At 32.1% G+C, this 20,943-nt stretch overlaps 1 protein-coding gene across 1 annotated transcript in view; it reads left to right on the top strand.

The window, feature by feature from the left end:
* Nucleotides 1–273: 273 nt before the first annotated feature.
* The window catches only part of LOC126887501 (gamma-sarcoglycan), a 762,843-nt gene continuing 742,173 nt past the window's right edge, over nt 274–20,943 (top strand). Inside the window, exon 1 of the mRNA XM_050655124.1 lies at nt 274–291. The gene's annotated coding sequence lies outside the window, so the exon portion shown is untranslated. The remainder of the gene's footprint in view (nt 292–20,943) is intronic.

Below are 20,943 nucleotides of genomic sequence, written 5' to 3'. Positions count from 1 at the left end.
TTTTCTTTATGATTTTTTGACTTTTACAACCTCTACCGTTAGACTGTTGTGGTCTAATGGTTTATTTTTTCCTTTTCCTATTTCACTATTTGGATTATTTTTCTTTGTCTTTTATTACTGTACCTTCTGAATCACTGAGTTCATGAATATTTTTGTTTATGAATATCTACTCATTTTTTATATTAGGTACTAATTTTTAATTATTGTATTACTGTATGTTCTAAGAAATCTTCTTTTTGTTACAGCATCCAGTACGGTATCGTTAATGTCGGGTCGTTATTATCGGTGAAGGTAAGAGTTTATTTATATCTGGTTAAGATATGGGATATAAAATGAAATACAAAATTATTGATATAATTTATTATTTAAGATCAAATATTGAAATATTATTAAAGGTATAGTGTAGGAAACAGAGGTTGAACCTTGCAAAATGGACACAAGTCCGGTTTTATTTTTTTTCCGTTATATCAAGGGGTACTTATTATAAGACTAACATTTTCTGAAAAAAATTCGCCCCGGAACCCCCTTTTTACCCCTTTAAATGGGGTAATTTGTGGTAACGTAGCCCTTCCTGTACCTTTCAAAAAAATTTTTTTTTATAGAAATATGAAGAGGACTATATTTTCTACGATTTATTTCCCGACAGCATATGTCTATCATCCACCGTTTAGCGGGGGTAGCACCCCAAAGTTGACAAGTTTTTAAAAAAGATGTTTTAAAAAAAATATATTTTTCCCTAACTCTAAAGGAAATTAAGAAAAAAGCCTGCGGCAATTATTCACAAATAAGTGACTGATTTTTTAGTATAGGTTTTACTTAAGGGTAATTGCCCTATTTTTAATTACAGGGTGTTACATTTTAAAAAACCCCTTTTTATACCATCTGAACAGTTTATGCTAGAGTAAAAAGACTTTCAACGATTACCCTTGTACTTGTGCTATTTAAAAATTTGTATAATGCACCCCCATTTTTTCCCCGGAACAACCCCAAAAAAAAGAAAATAAAGTGATTTTCTTGGAATCCTTCACACACAATGCCCTTTATTAATATGCTTCATATATCATTTTGTGCACGTTATTATTACCCATGCACGGACACCAAAAGCGATTTCGTAGTGCAACCCCTGTAGCAAAAAAAAAAATAAATAAAATGGGGGATTGAAATTTTTTTTTGTTTTTTGCTTTTTGATCCATATGGTCATATGCTTCATCAATAGTGCTTTTCAAAAATATACATGGTTATTGCAACATCCCTGCGGAAACCACCTCTATCCTTGAAAATATACTGCAGAAACTACCCCTATCCCTTGGCGAGGATGTTTTTACGATTTTCTCATCACCTATGCATTCTTTTTAAACAAAACTTATACAAGGTTAAAGACCACTATTTACTCTAAAAATTAGGTCCTATTCATTTTTTTCGTTTAAACAACCGTTACGGCACAGTGGCGCCGTAAACCTCATATATACTTTGGCGGGCTCCAGTTTTTGTTTTTTTTTTTCGTCATCTGTTCGTTTTATTGATAAAGTACTTATGTAAAATAAAACAACACAGTGTAACCTACAAATTAAGACCTATGCACATTTTACAATATTTGCGCCCCAAAGCCACAGTGGTGGCCCAAAATCAATTTTTGCATATTTTCGCCACCTACACGCATTTTATTGCATTAATGCTACTTTAATAGCACAATATTTATCCTTAAGTGGTCGCTAAGCAGTGGCGAATCCAGGGAGGGGTGATGGGGGTGGTCACCTCACCCCTCTCAAACCAAGTGATATTATATTCAAAGATTATAAAAATATTCATTTATTTTTTTAGAAATACTTATATTATATTATTATTTTTATAAGAATATCGTACTTTTTATGCTTTACCGACAGTGGAGGATCCAGCATCGTTAAGAGGGGGGTGCCAATTGGCTAAATTGTAGTGGCCGAACATTGGCTGAGAGTGGGTGAAGAAACATATTTTAATGTGAATGGTTATAGTTCAGTTTTTGTTTGTAGGGATAAAGAAGGTGGTGGTGTAGGGTTATTTGTTAAAAGCTGTTACGAGTACTCAGAAGTCTACAGATATAATAAAAAGTGTTCAATGTTATTTTTACAGATCGATAGAAGTATTATAGTGGGTGGAGTATATCGACCTCAAGATTTCTACTGCAATGAACTTTTTGATGCACTGGATACAGCACTAAACATATTTGTGAATAAAAAAATTCCAGTTTGGATACTAGGTGACTTTAACATAGACCTTATTCAAGAGAGTATCCCACAAAAATTAGTTTGTCAAACAATTGTGTCCAACGGTTTTAGTATATTAAATAAAACTAACCCTACCAGAATCACCAATCATTCGGCTACATGTATTGATTATGTGATGACAAACACTTTAAACTTTGATGCAACGTTATATATAGTAGATGAAGGTTTCGGTGATCATCAACTGCAGCTATTAAAGGTAAAAAACACATCATTTATAACCACTGACAAGTATTATACAGTAACAACTTTAAACAAACTGAAATTCAAAAATGAAATATACAGCTTGCAAAATCAGATTTGGAATGAACCTGATTCTTTATGTGATGAAATATTACGTGTTTATTTAAATAATCTTAATACAAAAACAATTAAAAATCGATTTCGACAAAAAAGTGCACCATGGTTTAATGTCACATTACATAACCTTGTTTTAAAAAGAGATTTTCATTATAGAAGGCATAGACAATTCCCTAATAGTAAGTTCTTACAAGATGTTTATAAGTCCGTGCAAAATGAACTACTGAAAGCAGTAGGCAAAGCAAAAAAAGACTATTTCACGAATAAATTATCCGATGCACAAGGCAATAGTAAAAAATTATGGGCAACTATCAATCACCTTATTCATAATGCCGAAAATACAAAAAAAACAATAACAATACATGAACTACACTATCAGAACTCGATATATAATAAATCTGAGGAGCTATCAAACCAATTAAACAAATATTTTTCACAAGTAGGAAAATCTCTGTCAAAAAACATAACACCTTCAACAAGCACTCCAATAAATGTATCACCAAAAGAATATATATTTGAATGGCAACAAGTCTTAGAAATTAATGTTCAAGAGGTTGTAAGAAAACTAAAAAAAGGCAAATCTCCTGGCTGGGATGGCTTTGGTGTTGATATTATCAGGGAGTTTGAAGAGGAGCTTCTACCGATTATAACTAAATTAGTTAACCTTTCTCTTGTCACTGGAACAATCCCGAGCTCTATGAAAATGGCAATAGTGATACCACTTTATAAGGGAGGAGACTCAAAACAGCCAGGAAGTTATCGGCCAATATCTCTCTTAACAGCTATGTCAAAGATATTAGAATCATGTGTAAATCTTCAAATCGTAAACTTCTTGAATACAACTGGTGCCTGGTTTAATCGACAATATGGTTTCAGACATAATTCCAGCACAGTGTCAGCAGCTACCGATTTGATTACAGATATATATAGTAACTTAGACAAAGGATTAAGCTGTGTATTTGTATCACTAGATTTACAAAAAGCTTTTGATACAGTTAACCATGAGTTACTTATCTCAGTGCTTGAACAATATGGTATAACTGGTATGTCCTTAGTATGGCTCAGGGATTATTTGACTGGCAGAATACAAAAAGTGCTCTGTAATAATGTACTTAGTACAGCAGAAGACATCACATGTGGAGTTCCTCAAGGGTCTATATTGGGACCAACATTGTTCCTTATTTATATAAACTCCATCTCCAATCTGCCTTTAAAATCAACGCTATTTTTATATGCTGATGATACGGGACTCTTGTATGCTGACAAAGATCCCAAAAAGCTAGAATATGTTGTAGAAAAAGATCTGACAGATATAGATGACTGGCTCAGATACCACAAGCTCTCACTCAATATGAATAAATGTAGTTACACAATAATTTCAAATATTGAAGAACACAGAGAGTTACAGTTAAATTTTGGAAAATTCAAATTCGTTAAAAAAAATGTTACCAAATACCTTGGCTTACACATAGATAATCGACTAACATGGGAACAGCATATATTGAACACGTGTCAAAAAATAGCTCCAGCAGTGGGTATGCTTGGAAGAATTGCTAAATTTATAAGTATCCCACAGCGTAAAATGATCTATCACTCTTTAATAAATTCACATTTGTCATATCTAACTATTGTTTGGGGTAATACAAATCAAAAACAGCTACATCCTCTCATGGTGTTACAGAACAAGGCTGTGAAATATATATTTCAACTGTCAAGACTTCATCCAACTGACGACCTGTACTATCAGAGAGGAATTCTAAACATTGAGTCGCTATACATTTTACAAGTTTGTATATTCATTCATCAAATTAAGCTTTCTCAAACACTTACAAATATTACTCTAAGACGTATAGAAGATGTGCATGACCATAATACCAGACAGGGAGGTAGTTTTCAAACCGTAAGAATGCGAACTACTGGTGCACAAAGAAGTATATACTCAAGTGGTCTGATTTTGTATAATAAGTTACCCACAAAGATCAAAGACTGCAGGCTAGAAAGATTTAAAACTGAATTAAAAGAGTTACTTCTTACTAACTACTACAACAGATAGCTTTAATTGAATATAATTCTATAACAATTTAATAATAAATAATAATTTAATCATTTACTTTAATACAATTTCTTTAATGAATCTATATAGGAAAACTTAACCTTCAGTGTAAAGTAGTCTAAAAAGTTTTATGTTATGTAATCTGTTACCATTATATTTATGTTTATTATGTTACCACAAAACCAGCATAGCTACGGCTCTTGGTTTTTTAATGTATTTTTTTTTGTATATTGTTATTACGTATTTTAATAAATGGAATAAAAAAAAAAAAAAAAAAATTTCTATAAAAATAAAAGAATATTTTTATAATCTTTGAATATAATATCACTGGGTTTGAGAGGGGGGGAGGTGATCACCCCGGCACCCCTCCCTGGATCTGCCACTGCTTAGCGACCACCTAAGGGTAAATATTCTGCTATTAACGTAGCATTAATGCAATAAAATGCGTGTAGGTGGCGAAAATATGCAAAAATTGATTTTGGGCCACCACTGTGGCTTTGGGGCGCAAAGATTGAAAAATGTGGGTAAGTCATAATTTGTAGGTTACACTGTGTTGATTTATTTTACATAAGTACTTTATCAATAAAACGAACAGATGACGAAAAAAAAAAATACAAAACTGGAACCCGCCAAAGCATATATGAGGTTTACGGCGCCACTGTGCCGTAACGGTTGCTTATACGAAAAAAGTGAATAGGGCCTAATTGTTAGAGTAAATAGTGGTCTTTAACCTTGTATAAGTTTTGTTTAAAAAGAATGCATAGGTAATGAGAAAATCGTAAAAATATCCTCGCCAAGGGATAGGGGTAGTTTCTGCAGTATATTTTTAAGGATAGGGGTAGTTTCCGCAGGGATGCTGCAATAACCATATATATTTTTGAAAAAAGGCATATTTTTGAAATTATTTTTGAAAGGTAGAAAGCAGGCCTCTTGGTTGAAGAATATCCGGGAGTGGACAGGAATAAAGAAAGCAGAACACCTATTTAGAATAGCTCGAGACAGAGACAGTTTCGCCATGTTAATCGCCAACGTCAAGGGGACTTGATAGGGCACGTTAAGAAGAAGAATTTTTGAAAAGCACTATTGATGAAGCATATGCCCATATGGATCAAAAAGCAAAAAACAAAAAAAAACATTCCAACCCCCCATTTTATTTATTTTTTTTTGGCTACAGGGGTTGCACTAGGAAATCGGTGTTGGTGTCCGTGCATGGGTAATAATAACGTGCACAAAATGATATATGACGCATATTAATAAAGGGCATTCTGTGTGAAGGATTCCAAGAAAATCACTTTATTTATTAATTCTTCTTTTTTTTTTGGGGGGGGGGGGGTTCCGGGAAAAATTGGGGTGCATTATACAAATTTGTAAATAGCACCAGTACATGGGTAATCGCTAAAAGTCTTTTTACTCTAGCATAAACGGTTCAGATGGTATAAAAAGGGTTTTTTTTTAAAATATAACACCCTGTAATTAAAAAAGGGCAATTACCCTTAAGTGAGACCTATACCAAAAAATCAATCAATTATTTGTGAATAATTGCCGCAGGATTACTTTTTTATTTCCGTTACAGTTAGGGAAAAATATATTTTTAAAAACATCTTTTTTAAAAACTTGTCAACTTTAGGGCGCCACCCTCGCTAAACGGTGGATGATAGAGAGATGGTGTTGGAAATAAATCGTAGAAAATATAGTCCTCTTCATATTCCTAAAAAATAAATTTTTTGTAAAAGGTACAGGAAGGGCTACGTTCCGCAAAAACCACAAATCACCCCCTTTAAAGGGGTGAAAAGGGGGGGTACCGGGGCGAAATTTTTTCAGAGAAAGTATAATAAGAGAACGTATAATAAGCACCCCTTGATATACCAGAAAAAAAATAAAACCGGACTTGTGTCCATTTTGCAAGGTTCAACCTTTGTTTCCTACACTAGTAGGGACCCCACAGTGTAAGAGTGAGGGCGAGATTTTGATAACTGTGAGATATAAGAGTGGATAATTGACGGTTTCCAAGTGATCAATAAGCGTAACTAATCTGTGAGTCTTTAGAGACCGGGGTAAGTTGTTAAAGGCTGATCCAGGTGCTACCAAAAAGTTGTCTAAAAGAGGGCTTTTGATATGAAGAAAGAAGGAAGACAAAACAAGATCAACGAAGAGGAGCAAGATGGAATTGCTCTAGTGTAATAAACTTACATTAACAGCAGCGCAAGTGCTGTAAATTTAAGAGGAATCATCAAAATCTCTTCTTTAGATTTCTTGATGGCCAACTAATAGCAACTGTTTGGTGATGGTATGAATATATGTCAGAATGAGTTGGTCGCCGCCGGGATCAGAAGATGCCTGGAGTGATTCACGCTAACACGAACTATGGTTGAGTAGCTAAATGATTAATGGATGTTGATACAGACCAGGAGAATAGGAGACGTAGTCGTACGTAAATTTTGGTCCAAAGGTAAGTTTTAGCATTCTTTTTATTGCGGTTAAGGTAGATCTTTTCAGTATCTCATTTAAAATATTTAATAGTTTTCATTATATTGGAAACAAAAGTTCTCAATATTTTTTTTGTTGCACAAAAGAATAATGGTAGTAGAGGAGTCCAAGCGGGGATTTTTGCAGTTACTCGAGCGCTTCAGATTATCACATGAAGAGAAATCTTGTACCCTCTAAATGTACCCCTACCATATATTGGTGACGTATACATGTGTATCCGCGAAAGATAGACAGATAAGACAATATATTCCGGTTTTAGCCCGATACACCACCGCGTGTGAAATCTGCGTGTTTGACGTTGATCGATGGGCGAATGAAAAAGTGACGTTGGTAAGATTTTTTATAAACTTATTGTGTTACTTAAATATTGTCTATATAACATAATTCCTCTCTCCCAATTTACCTTTAACCTCTAATATAGTCCACAGAGCTCTAAAATTATATTAGTAATTTCACATGTATATGCCTTACTTGTACACACGTTATACACTTTCATCCTACAGAAACGATCCGAACATCACCAACATTTTTTGGTTAATATTAACATAAACGATACGGTTTACTGAAAAACAGTTTGTTAAACTTTTGTTTATAAATTTCGAGTTAAAGCCTGCATTTTGCAGGCTTATACTTCTTTTTACGTCTAACATATCTCAAATCAAAGCAATTAAAGTTAATTTAGTAGCGGTATATATTCGAATTTTAAAAGTGTAGCGGTCTAATAAAATTAATTAAGCGTCGAGTCAGTACTTATAATGGTAGTTGCTTATCACGTCAGAACATATTAAACATGAACATGAACATGAACATTCAAAAGGTGGTAAGGTACATGCAACCGTGCTCAATTCGGTGGCTTTTCCAGTTTACGTTGATCGTTGCTTTGGCGTTGCTGTTGCCGTTGGAGTCGGCCGGTGTGAATGAAACGTCGTTCTGGCACGACATAATCTGATCACTTTACCGATTATGTACTTACAAGTTATTTTACCTTGGTTATTGCGATATTGAGTTTGAGTATGTAGAGAGCAGACTAGCGACAATATGAAAAGTGCGGATCGATAGAATTAGTTCCGAATTAACAAAAGGAGGGATTCAAATATTAACGATCCAAATTATCAGTAGCAATTGCACAAGAGCTCTAAAATTATCGAATTTTTCCCAAGTGACACTTTGACAGTTTTAATTTCACGGCCCGAAGGGGAGTGAAATTATGTCAAAGTGTCACGAGGGCAAAAAATCGATAATAATTTTAGAGATCGAGTGCAATTTGTTGCGATTATTTCATGAATAAAACTGTTCAAAACCAAAATTTTATTGTAATTTATTTATGTAAGTACAAATTAGTACAATTAAACACACAGTTGTTATAAATATTTGACGGTTGAAAGTCATCGCTTTTATAATTTTTAAAACATTAATTGTCATTAATGTCACTGAATGTATTTTTTCGTAGCAACGAAGGGCATCTGACGTAATACACTTGACGACGGGATATTATCAAAAATTATCAGTTAAATTTTTATTTCTGTAGCTTTCTATTGGTCAGAATCTCCTATGAATGAAATAATCATTATTACCAAATTATTAGGTATAATACATGGTATAAAATATATTACCAGTTATTCTACACATCTTATATTGTACACATACATATTTATTTTACCAGAGTTTTTTGGGCTTATGTTCATAAAAATGTTGTCTACGATCTTATTAAGTACATTTTATTCACTTTTTTCGAATTCTCGGCAGGATATCCATGCATTTTTTAAGAAATATTATTGACTAAAAAGCAATTTATTAAAAGATATACTGACATTTAAGAAGAACTTTGACTTACCAAGCATGTAAGAGTTCGTTGTGAACAAATACACAAATAAACGTCACAATTAAAAGCATGTTAACATAGGAGCAGACCCACTAAGTCATAACTTTTAAAATATACTTAATATGTCAAAATTAATATTATGATGTTAAATGGTATTTGATTTTTCATTTAAAAAATTAATTGCTTCCACATTATAGGTGTGCTGAAATTATTCTTTTGTTTATTTTAGATTAAACTCAAATATATTTTTTAAAATTTTTGACATCTTTATTATCATATGCATTTTTATTTTTTTTTTAATTTCTGTGGACTCCAGGAGCTCCCTCTTTTTTCTGTTGTGTTTACTTTTTAGGAATTTAGTTTTGTTAAAATAATATTTGTTTCTTTTCGGTTTCATGTTTTGTTAGGGATGTTGAATTTTTTTTTGGTCATGTTTGTGTCAACGTATTCTTAAGTTAGGTAGCCGGCTGGTTTGTCCAATACATACCCATCGTAATTTAAACAAAGAATTTCATATACAACATGAGATTTTTTTAATTCAAGTGTTTTCGTTTTTGGTTTTGTAAAATTCCTTTTCAAAAAATTGTACCCTTTATAAGCAACTACAATGTTATGTTTAGACAGGAGATTTGTAAGTTGTTCTTATAATCCTTTTATATATGGAAGAGGCATATAATTCTTCTTTACCTTATTATTTTTATTGTAATTATTCTTATTGTGAAAGGTATGTAACTAAACTTAAGGGGATGGGTACGTAATTTCTGCTCCAATGCTATTCAAATGGGATTCTTTTTTTCGAATCCTGAGAAAAATAATAAGTATTTTTGAAAAATTTAAACGCAGAATGAAAGATTACGTTATTAGCGAGGGCCGAAAGTCCCTGAGAACTTCTATAATATTTATTTTAATAAGTTACAGGGGTAAAAAACTAAGAGAAAATTTAGTGTGATTTTTAATTTCAAATATTTCATTCAAAATAAACTTTTTATTTATTCTAAGGGACTTTATTTCAAAAATATTTATTGGTTTTTTCACGATTTGAAAAAAATATGTACACAATGTCCGTGGTAATATTTTCCAAATCTATCTTTGTCATACAACACACTCAGTCGAATAGAATATTGTCAGCATATTGTCAGTCAGACCGTGACAATTTTAAATATTTGACATGGCATCGGGAATATTTTAAGTTGTTGATTAAATAATATTGATAGTGTATTTTTGATAAATAATTGATTTAAGACGTGAACTTAATACAAACTTATTTATTGTTTATTATTTATGGAAGATCCAAGCAGAGAATACACCAGGATATATTCAGTGATCCAAGTATTTTGTTGTTAAAGATGTTCAAAATTTTAAGCGTTTCATGGTAACAATATAATATTAAAAAATCACTTTATCACTTTTCCTCTTTTCTCGACTGATTATTAGTTTTTGTTGTACAGTAGATAAATTATTATAATCACTGAATACTTAGTTAGTTAAAAAATGATCATATTAATTAACTGAATTAATAATTAAGACAACTAATTATAGAAGTAACAGTTATCCAAGAACATTGAAAAGCCATCTTTAAAGTTAATGATGACATTGTCAAGTAAAGTTTACATATCCATACCAGTGAGAATTTTACTACACGTAATTTGCCGTGTGAAGACAGAAAAAGTAGGGATAGCCGTAAAATATTTATGAATTATATACCGATGGCCTTAAGGCTTTTACATTATTTTAAGCAGCTTACTTACATTAATTTTAAACTGATTGTTTTCATCAACCATCAACAAAAGGAGTGTTTTACAGACATGGTGTAATCTAAAATCTTTCAATACCGTAATTCTGATCACAATTTCAATAGTAGGAATTACATATTAGAACTGACGGGTGTGGAATGCATATCTTGAATTCCCCATGTCTATTATTTTTTCGTCCTATCGCCGTGTAAATATCAGAAGGCTGGGATAGAATTTTGGTTCCAACGTAAGAAGTATTTTGGTTTTCGGATCTTAGACTTCTCGTTGTTTTAAATAAATGTCGCTATTTGCAAACTATTTCGTGTTAATTTGCTTACTAGACAGTTGAGTTCAGTTTTGATTAAGATTACAAGAGGAATAAACGTACATAAACGGATGGTGGTTAGCTCTGAACACAGAATTTAGTAACAGAAGTAACAGAATTAAATTTTAACTGTCTTTCAATTTATATAAAGTCGGAAAAATGAAAGAATATCCATGAACAATCACATCAATCACTTTTGTATTTACTATCTTTTTCTATAAATAACAAACGTTTGTTATAGAAAAAGATAGCAAATACAAAATATCTGATTGATGTGATCGTTCATGGGTATTCTTTCATTTTTTCGACTGTCTAGTAGTGTTTAGAGAACTTAATATTTATTTTGTAAATATTGAGAATAAAATAGTGACCACTTTTTATTTCTTTTATTTCTAACATAGATATTCCATTAGTTCGGTCGATTTCATCAGCCACATTATTTTATTCCATTTTTGTTTTGTATTATTACAGCAAAATAAAGGTTTTTTTAATATTTAAAGCAGCTAATTCCTATTTTGTATAAAGCATAATACGGAGTACAAAGAGATACTGGGGTAAACTGAACTGTTGTTGAATGAAAAGCATCATCTCTTTCAATCGACTTACATGTGTTTTTAAAAGGTCTATATCTTTTGAAGTTATAAATATCTAGTAATGTCACAAAGCGAACAATACAGAAAACATGTTGTAAATACCTCACGTTAAAACAAAAGAAGAAGCAAAATATTATTAAAGTGTACACTAAATAGCTGAGAGAGCTTTTGGTAATCTCTTACATAAAAATCAATTTTAAAATTTGGTATTATCCTTTTTGTTGAAGGACACTGACTAAAGTCAAGTTCACAACATATCCAGAAATGGAACATGAGTCCATTATAGTGACTTTTCTGAGTGATTGTGGTAGGGAGCCCAAGCGGGGATTTTTGCAGTTACCCGAGCGCGTCAGATTATCATATGGGGAGAAATCTGGTACCCTGGTTTCTCCCCATATAATAATTCGGGTAAGGGGGCCCGAAAAAAAAATCTATCCTTAAAAATACTCGACATTGTCAGGTTAAGATAGGGTAAGCTAAGTACATGCAATAGAGTGTATATTCCAAAAATCTGACGATTTGAGCGTGGCGTAAGGAAATGGGTGACTCAAAAAGTTTCACAAAAAAAGCGAATATTTCGCGAAATGAATGTCAGATCGAAAAACTAAAAAATACGTCTTCAATATTTTAAATTTAAAATTTTAAATACACACCCCGCGATATTTCGCAAAATAACGTCAGATCGAATAAACTATAAAATACACTTTTAAATTTTTTTTCAAAAATCTATCGAATGGTACCGAACACGACCCATCACGGACGTGGTGTGGGGGGTTACTTTAAAATCTTAAATGGGACCCCCATATTTTTATTGCAGATGTGGATTCTTTACGTAAAAATAAGCAACTTTTATTCGAGACATTTTTTCGAATTTCCACTATAATCGGAAAAAACGAATGTTGGAAATGGAAAATTAAATTAAAAAATGGAATGCGCCCACTAAAATGGAAAATTTTACAACTTTTTTTGATTTTAGGACCTAATAATTCACAACCCAATAGGTCTCCATAACGCTCGAGTGACTTTTAGCATACTTCGCTCCCGTACCATTGGCTCTGTTTCCTTTTTTCCAGGGAGGTTGTTTTCGTTGCTTTGTGTTACCTTTGATCCCATGCTTTTTTTGCTTTATAATTTATTTAAACTACATTATTTGTTGTAACTTTTTTCACTTGAGTTGCTGAGGTGTGAATTTTCAAAATTTTATTATATATTAAAAATAAAATCATCAATGTTACAAAGGTAATGAGTCCTTATATGATTAGCCAAAATTACTTATTCTAGCTAAAATTCATTATTAGAAGATAAATATGTTTTAGCACCTGTTTTATTAAAAAATGGTTATCCTTCGTCGTTTATAAATAAGAAATTTTTGAAATTATACTTCTTTAGGCGCGATTAAGAGTGAATTTTTATTATTCTGCGCGCATGCGCACACAGACAGTATGTAGTTCGTTGCTAAATGTTTTAAGTTACATAATATGTATGTATTAGTCCAAAAAAGGTGTGGAAAGAATATATTAGTGTTTTTAGTAGATACATTTATTATAATTTTTGTGTCTTTGGATTTGTCTTCCTCGGAAATAAGATAGTAATATTAAAAGTATTTTTATACTTCACTTGATCTATTTGTCACTATGTCTGGAAATCTTGTAATCCGTAAAAACAAAGGGAGCATAGCTCAGTGGTAGAGCGTTCGAATGAAGATCAAGAGGTCCCCGGTTCGTATCCGTGTGTTTTCTATTTTTTTTTATTTTTGGTATTGTTTTAATAAACATTTTTGGAAAGTAGTAAGTAAAAATTAGTTTAATCTTTAAATAAAATACAAATAACCTGTTGAAAGTACATATATTTCTTTCGTCAAAATCATATTACAGAAGTATACTTTCTTACGTGCGTACAAAGTACACACATTCTTTTTTTTTAAGAATATACCAAGTAGAACAAAACAACATCCCCAAAAGGGGATCCTGTAAGTGTTTAGACACCGCGATAAATCCGAGTAATTTATCGATATCGATCGAATTCTTTCAATTTATTTTTGTGTGTAAACGGTACATCGCAGCGATTTATCGGAATTGTAGTTGGTATCGGATTGCATCAATTTATTGTAACGATAGAGTTGATTCAGTTTATAATCAATTGCAAAGATATATCGCAGCGTCTAAACGGCTTTAAAAAAATCAATAAATCGTAGCAATTTATCTTCACAATAAATTTCTCGCATTTATCGCGGCGTCCAAATGCCACTTTAGCGAAGCAATAAAGTATTAAAATAGGCCTTACCTTCGAAAAAAAAAAAAAAACGACAAGACGGATCTTAATAATTCTTATTGCATTCGATTCGTGAATGCGCCAGGAAACTTTGTGACCCAAAGCCATCATATTATAATATTAAAAAACTGCATACAAAAAATGCATTCTTAAAGTGCATCTCAAACAGACTATAAGAAAAATTCAGAACTCGACATTTATCGGCGAAAATTTTGTTACTCGGGGGTTTTTGAGGCCGCTGAAAACGAATATGACGTCAAAAGTGATCTCCGGAGTACCTGGTGCCCAGGGTACCTATTGTTTACCTCGTCTTATGGAGTTTCCGGCAAATTCATTAATAAATTAGTTAAAAATCATTACTCTGTGGTTTTTGGGATCGCTAACGACGCATATGACATCGGAAGTGATTTCTGGAATACCTGGTGCCAGGGTACCTACTATTTACCTCGGCTTGTGGAGTTTTCGGCAAAAAAAATTATTAAAACACCAGTCAAAAATAATTACTTGGGGGGGGTTTTTGGGGTCGCTAACGACGAATATGACATCGGAAGTGATCTACGGAGTACTTGGTACCCAGGGTACCTACTGCTTACCTCGTTTTATGGAGTTTTTGGCAAATTCATTAAAAAATTAGTCAAAATTCATTACTCAGGGGTTTTTGTGGTCTCTGACGACGAATATGACATCGGAAATGATCTCCGGAATACCTGGTGCCCAGAGTACCTACTGTTTACCTCGTCTTCTGGAGTTTTAGGCAAATTCATTAAACAATTAGTCAACAATTATTAGTCACGAGATAAACACCCTGGGTACTGGTACCCTCGGCACCACGTAGCAGAGACCGGGGCAGAACGGGATACTTAAGAAAGAAAACATCATAGAAAGAAAACTAAACTGTGTATTAAAAAATAACAAAGTCAGATAGAGACACTTGCTATTAAAGTTCATATAACTTACTTTATTTATAATCCAAATTGCTTAGTTATTTGGTTATAAGGAACTTAACTTATCAGTCCGAAATTCCCATGTATTTTATGTACGGGAATTCCCATGTATGGGAATGTATTTTAGTCAGGCTGGCAGAGTTCACAAATATGAGCACCTTCGTCTTTATCATCAACACCTATCCAGCCACTTATGGAGCCCATCCATGGCAGACACTACACACTACCCATCCTTCCGTTGACTTTAAATATAAGTATCCACAGTAAATGCAACCACAATCTTTCTCATCTTCTTCTGACGAGTCGGTGTCCATCTCGTGTTTCTCTTTAGTTTTCTTCGATTTTTTTTATTAGTTTCAGTTTTAGTTAGGTTCTTACAAAGTTTAAATGCTGTAAAGTAGTGGCAATATAGGATGGGATAGTCCCGTCTTTCCCCGACTGCTTTGCCCCAACAGACATTTTTCAAATAAAATTAGTCATTTCTAACGTAACAGATATAAAACGGTTCACAGTAACCAATATTAAAATTCATTAACGTATCTATCATATTTGAATGAAAAACGTGATAAAAGTTGCTTACTGACCTTATAGAATTTCTATAAATATCACTAAATTTTTTAAGAAAACAAAAGAAACCGGATTTTATGTCTGTAAAGAAGCACACTACGTGACTATAAAGTTTCTTTCTAATGAATGAAGTGAGCCAACCCACGTTAATTCGAATGGCGCTATTACCGATATTATGACGACTATAAGTTATGCACACCGATGCATTTCCCGTTCTGCCCCGAGCTTCGTTTTGCCCCGGTCTCCCCTACTCCCGATATCACTTTCGATATCATATTCGTCGTCAGAGACCCCAACAACCCCCGAGTAATGAATCTTGACTAATTTTTTAATGAATTTGCCGAAAACTCCAGAAAACGAGGTAAACAGTTGGTACTTTGGATACCGGGTACTCCGTAGATCACTTCCGATGTCATATTCGTCGTCAGCGTCCCAAAAACCTCCGAGTAATGATTTTTGGCTAATTTTTTAATGAATTTTCCGGAAATTCCAGAAAAAGTAGGTACCCTGGGCACCAGGTATTCCGTAGAACACTTCCGATGTCATATTCGTCGTTTTGACTAATTTTCTAAAAATTCTTTGCCGAAAACTCCACAAGACAAGGCAAACAGCAGATACCCTGGGTACCAGGTACTCCAGAAATCACTTACGATGTCATATCCGTCGTTAGCGACCCCAAATACCCCCCGAGTAATGATTTTTGACTAATTTTTTAATAAATTTGCCGAAAACTCCACAAGGCGAGGTAAACACTAGGTACCCTGGGCACCAGGTACTTCGGAGATCACTTTCGACGTCATATTCGTTTTTAGCGACCTCAAAAACCTCTCGAGTAACAAAATTGAACTCATTTCCGCCGATATTTGAGGAGTTCTGAATTTTTTTTATTGTCTGTTTGAGATGCACTTTAAGAATGCATTTTTGTATGCAGTTTTTCAATATTATATCATGACTAGGGGTCACAAAGTTTCCTGGCGCATTCACGAATCGAATACAAAAAGAAATATTAAGATCCGTCTTGTCCGTTTTTTTTTCGGAGGTTCAGTGCTTTATTGCTTCGACTACTTAGACGGCTCTTATTTCGTCTTACAACGAAATGATTATTTATTTTAATTTCTTACTTCTTGTTTTATATCTGGACATACCATTTTTTTACTTCCTTAAATTCCCGAGTTAACATAATGGCTACAATAAATACAGCACCCTAGGTAACAATTTGGTTTAATACAAAATTCCTACTATACCGACCGTTTATACGATGGGATGGCGTTTTAATATCAAAAAGAAAATGAAATAATGTAAAAGTCGTGCAGGCCTTATAAAATATGACACTTTAGGAAGAGTAAAGTACCGCGATATTTCTTAAATATTTGAATGTCTGGCTGTAACAAATTTTATTCTACATTCATTCTATTTTGTAATAACATCATTATAACGTACGAACTGGAGTGGTTGGGATGAAATATGGATTCGATATTTGTATACGGAGCCTCTTCCGTGGAGATAAATACTCTGGATTGTCGTTTAAAAAAATACGAGACATTTTACAATTTGGAGCAATAAAAGATTTGAATATATATATCTTCTTTTATAATGCGAATTTTAAAGCAGTAAATCTGGTTGAAAAAGAGAACGAAAAATTTTTGAAGCCACTTAATATCGACTAACAGTAACATTGCAACAGTTAATTTTACAAGATTTTTTAATAAATAAAAAAAAACATGAAATCCTTTATAAAAGGTATATTTGTTAAAATCTCTATACAGGGCTACATCATAAAACAAACAGAACTAGTTTTCAATCGGTTGACCGATCATCATTAGTGTTTTCTTGAATCGAACATGCTAACCACCAAAGTAAAAAATATTTGGGTACAAACTGTTTAAAATTAATTTGTCATAGTAGTCCATTCTTTCACGGTTTTTGCTCTAAATTTTAAAGAACCGCTTGGATTAACATGAAATTTTGCATACGTATAGCTTACATGTCAAAGAAAAAAGTGATATTGTGCCGATGTGTGCTTTTGCCCTGGGGGTGACTTTCACCCCCTATTGGGGGTGAAAAAATATATGTAAAAAATAAGTCCGGAAATGGGTAAACTGACTAATTTAAAGTAACTTTTGTTCCATAGAGCTTTTTCGCCAAGTCAACACTTTTCGAGTTATTTGCGAGTGAATATGTTCATTTTTCAACGAAATAACCACATTTTTAGACGTTTTTCGCAAATAATTCAAAAAGTAAGTATTTTGTCGAAAAAAACGTTCTTAGCAAAAATATAGCCTATCAAAAAGTAAAAAAATTGGTGGACGCGTTAGGTCTCTGGATCTCGTAGAACCAGGCTTATAGCCAATTAAAAATAGATTCATATTCACCAAATCTCAAATAGAATATTTCGACGTGAAATATCTAAAAAATTAAGCACTTTTTGGGGAAAACCCATTATAACTTTTTTAAAGTGTTTAAAAAAAGATTTATTTCTGATTTCACAAAAAGTTTCTAGCATTAAATTTAAGCAAGTTACGCTCAAAATAAAGTTGGTCCCTTTTGTTTTTGCAAAAAAAATCGGGAAGACCACCCCCTAATTAGCAACTTAAATGAAATTAATCGTTACCGCTCCACAAATTATTTTACTTATGTTGTGTTTATATGATCTGTAAGTTTCATCCATTCAAAGTGCTTATTTTTGAAAAAACTTGGTTTCAAAATAAAATTTTAAAAATTTAAAATTCGAAAAATATGCTTTTTTTTAAAATAACTTAAAAATTGTTAGAGATACCAAAGATCTCGAAAAACAAAAAAGTCAGATTTGCTTTTCTGAATATCATGTATTTTTTTGTTTTTCTGTTAGACAAAAATTGATTAATATTTGGTGTTTCTAAATTTGCATACATTCGTGATCAGTGACTCGTTCAACCCCTTTTAACTACAGCCCTTTCAATAATAAGGACTTTGAACCGATGAAACTTACAGATCATATAAACAATACATACACGAGTCAAGAAACTTGTGAAGTCGTAACGATTAAGTTCATTTCAGATACTAATTAGGGGGTGATTTTCTCGATTTTTTTCCCAAAACCAAAAGGGACTAACTTTATTTTGAGCGTAACTTGTTTAATTTTGATGCTAGAAATTTTTTTTATAAAGCAAAAATGAAACTTTTTTTAAACACTTTAAATAAGTTGTAATGAGTTTTCCCCGAAATGTGCTTCAATTTTGGTTATTTCACGTTAAAGTATTCCATTTGGAATTTGACGAATATGAACCTATATTTTATTAGCTATAACTCTGCTTCTACTAGGTGTAGAGACGTGGTATATACACCATTTTTTTAAATTTTTTACAGGCTATAATTTTACTACGAATGTTTTTTCGACAAAATACTTATAGACCAGGGCGCATCTGTAAAAATATTAGTACATTTGGACGTTGAGAGGTAACTCAAATTTTTTTGCAGAAATTGTTTGAAAATAAATCAAATAATAATATTTGAGTTATCCTCCCTCTCAAAAATGTCCGGAACATTGTTTAAATAATCAAAATGTCAAAAAATTAAGGAAAAATTCGATTTTTTTCTTGGTTTTTTTATTATAACTTTAAAAGTATTCATTTCCGAGAAAATTTGTACTAACATAAAAATTGCGTTATTAAATTTCCTACAATATAGAATTCGTTAAAGATTTAAAAAATAGTCACCCTTGTTGCAAAATAGCAATAATTGCGAAAAAACTATACAAAAACAAGTATTCGCATTTTACGTTTTTCAACCATTTATGCTACACTTAGAACCTTAATATTTCACTCAGAAAAACTTTATGATACAGTTAAACAATATTGTAAATTTTATTAAGATCGGTTTAATAGATTTTGCAAAATAAATTTTGCAATCCAGCTTTCGCAAAAAAAAATCATTTTTTCAAAATGTTACAGGACTGAAAGTAAAGCAGATAGCAATATGAATTTTTTTTGCGTATAGAAGTGTACTGTACCTTTCATTTGCAATTTTGCAAAATTAAAATTGATTAACACCACGGCGTCAGGAATTTTTTAAATAAACATTAATTATTGGTGCTACGCGCAGGACAGCGGATAGTTTGCTCTAATTGGGCATTCCAATGACCTTTGATAATGATTGATAACTTTAATTTTTATTACATTTCGATATAAATAAATAAATTTGTTTATTGCAAAATAAAAACGCATACTCTATCCTTTGAAATAACACTTTTATTAGCAAAAACTTTCTTTGTTCATATATTTTAACTTAGAGAATAAAAGTTTATTATTTTTAAACCTATGCAATTGTTTAAACAATATTTCACAAACAATAATAAATTAGTTTGGTTTTTGTGGAATTAAAATATTAAAATACAACAAAATATAGAGTAAGAAAATATTATATTAGATAAAGATTGGAAGAAATTTTGGTGGAAATCAACTTGTGTGAATCGAACACCACTGTCCTGCGCGTAGCACCAAAAATTAATGTTTATTTAAAAAATTTCCTGACGCTGTGGCAATTAATCGATTTTAATTTTGCAAATTGTAAATAAAAGTTACAGTACACTTCTATAATCAAAAAAAAATTTCAACTTGCTATCTGCTTTATTTTCAGTCCTGTAACATTTTGAAAAAATGAATTTTTTTGCGAAAGCTGGATTGCAAAATTTATTTTGCAAAATCTATTGAACCGATCGTAATGAATATTACAGTATTGTTTTACTGTATCATAAAGTTTTTCTGAGTGAAATATAAAGGTCCTAAGTTTAGCATAAATGGTTGAAAAACGTAAAATGAGAATACTTATTTTTGTATGGTTTTTTCGCAATTATTTCTATTTTGCAACTAGGGTGACTATTTTTTAAATTTTTAACCAATTATGTGTTGTAGGAAATTTAATTATGCAACTTTTTTGTTAGTACAACTTTTCTCGGAAATGAATACTTTTAAAGTTATAATCAAAAAACCAAGAAAAAAATCGAATTTTTCCTTCATTTTTTGACATTTTGATTATTTAAACAATGTTCCGGACCTTCTTGAGAGGGAGGATAACTCAATATTATTTGATTTATTTTCAAGCATTTTCTGCAAAAAAATTTGAGTCACCTCTCAACGTCCATCTCAAAACAGATGCGCCCTAGTCTATTACTATTTGAGTTATTTGCTAAAAACCGTCTAAAAGCGTGGTTATTTTGTTGAAAAAATGAACATATTCACTGCCAAATAACTCGAAATGTATTGACTTAGGGAGAAAACTCTATAGAACAAAAGTTTCTTAAAATTAGCCAGTTTATCCATTTCCAGACTTTCTTTGGACGAATATTTTTTCACCCCCAAGAGGGGGTGAAAACCACCCCCAGGGCAAAAGCACATATCGGCACAATATCACTTTTTTCTTTGACTTGTTAACTATGTGTATGCCAAATTTCATGTCAATCCAACCGGTTCTTTAAAATTTAGAGGTTTTGCAATATTTTACCGTTAAAGAATGGATATTTGAAATATCCCGTGTTTTACGCTCGAGGTAACATTGAGCTAAATTTGACTTGTTCCTGAACATGGTTTGTTTGATTTCATGGGTTTTTGTA

Source organism: Diabrotica virgifera, chromosome 6 (genome assembly GCF_917563875.1).
Source record: "Diabrotica virgifera virgifera chromosome 6, PGI_DIABVI_V3a".
In the NCBI taxonomy this organism is placed as follows: Eukaryota; Metazoa; Arthropoda; class Insecta; order Coleoptera; family Chrysomelidae; genus Diabrotica; species Diabrotica virgifera.
The sequence above is the reverse complement of the archived record's forward strand: the minus strand, read 5'-3'. Positions and strand labels throughout refer to the sequence as shown.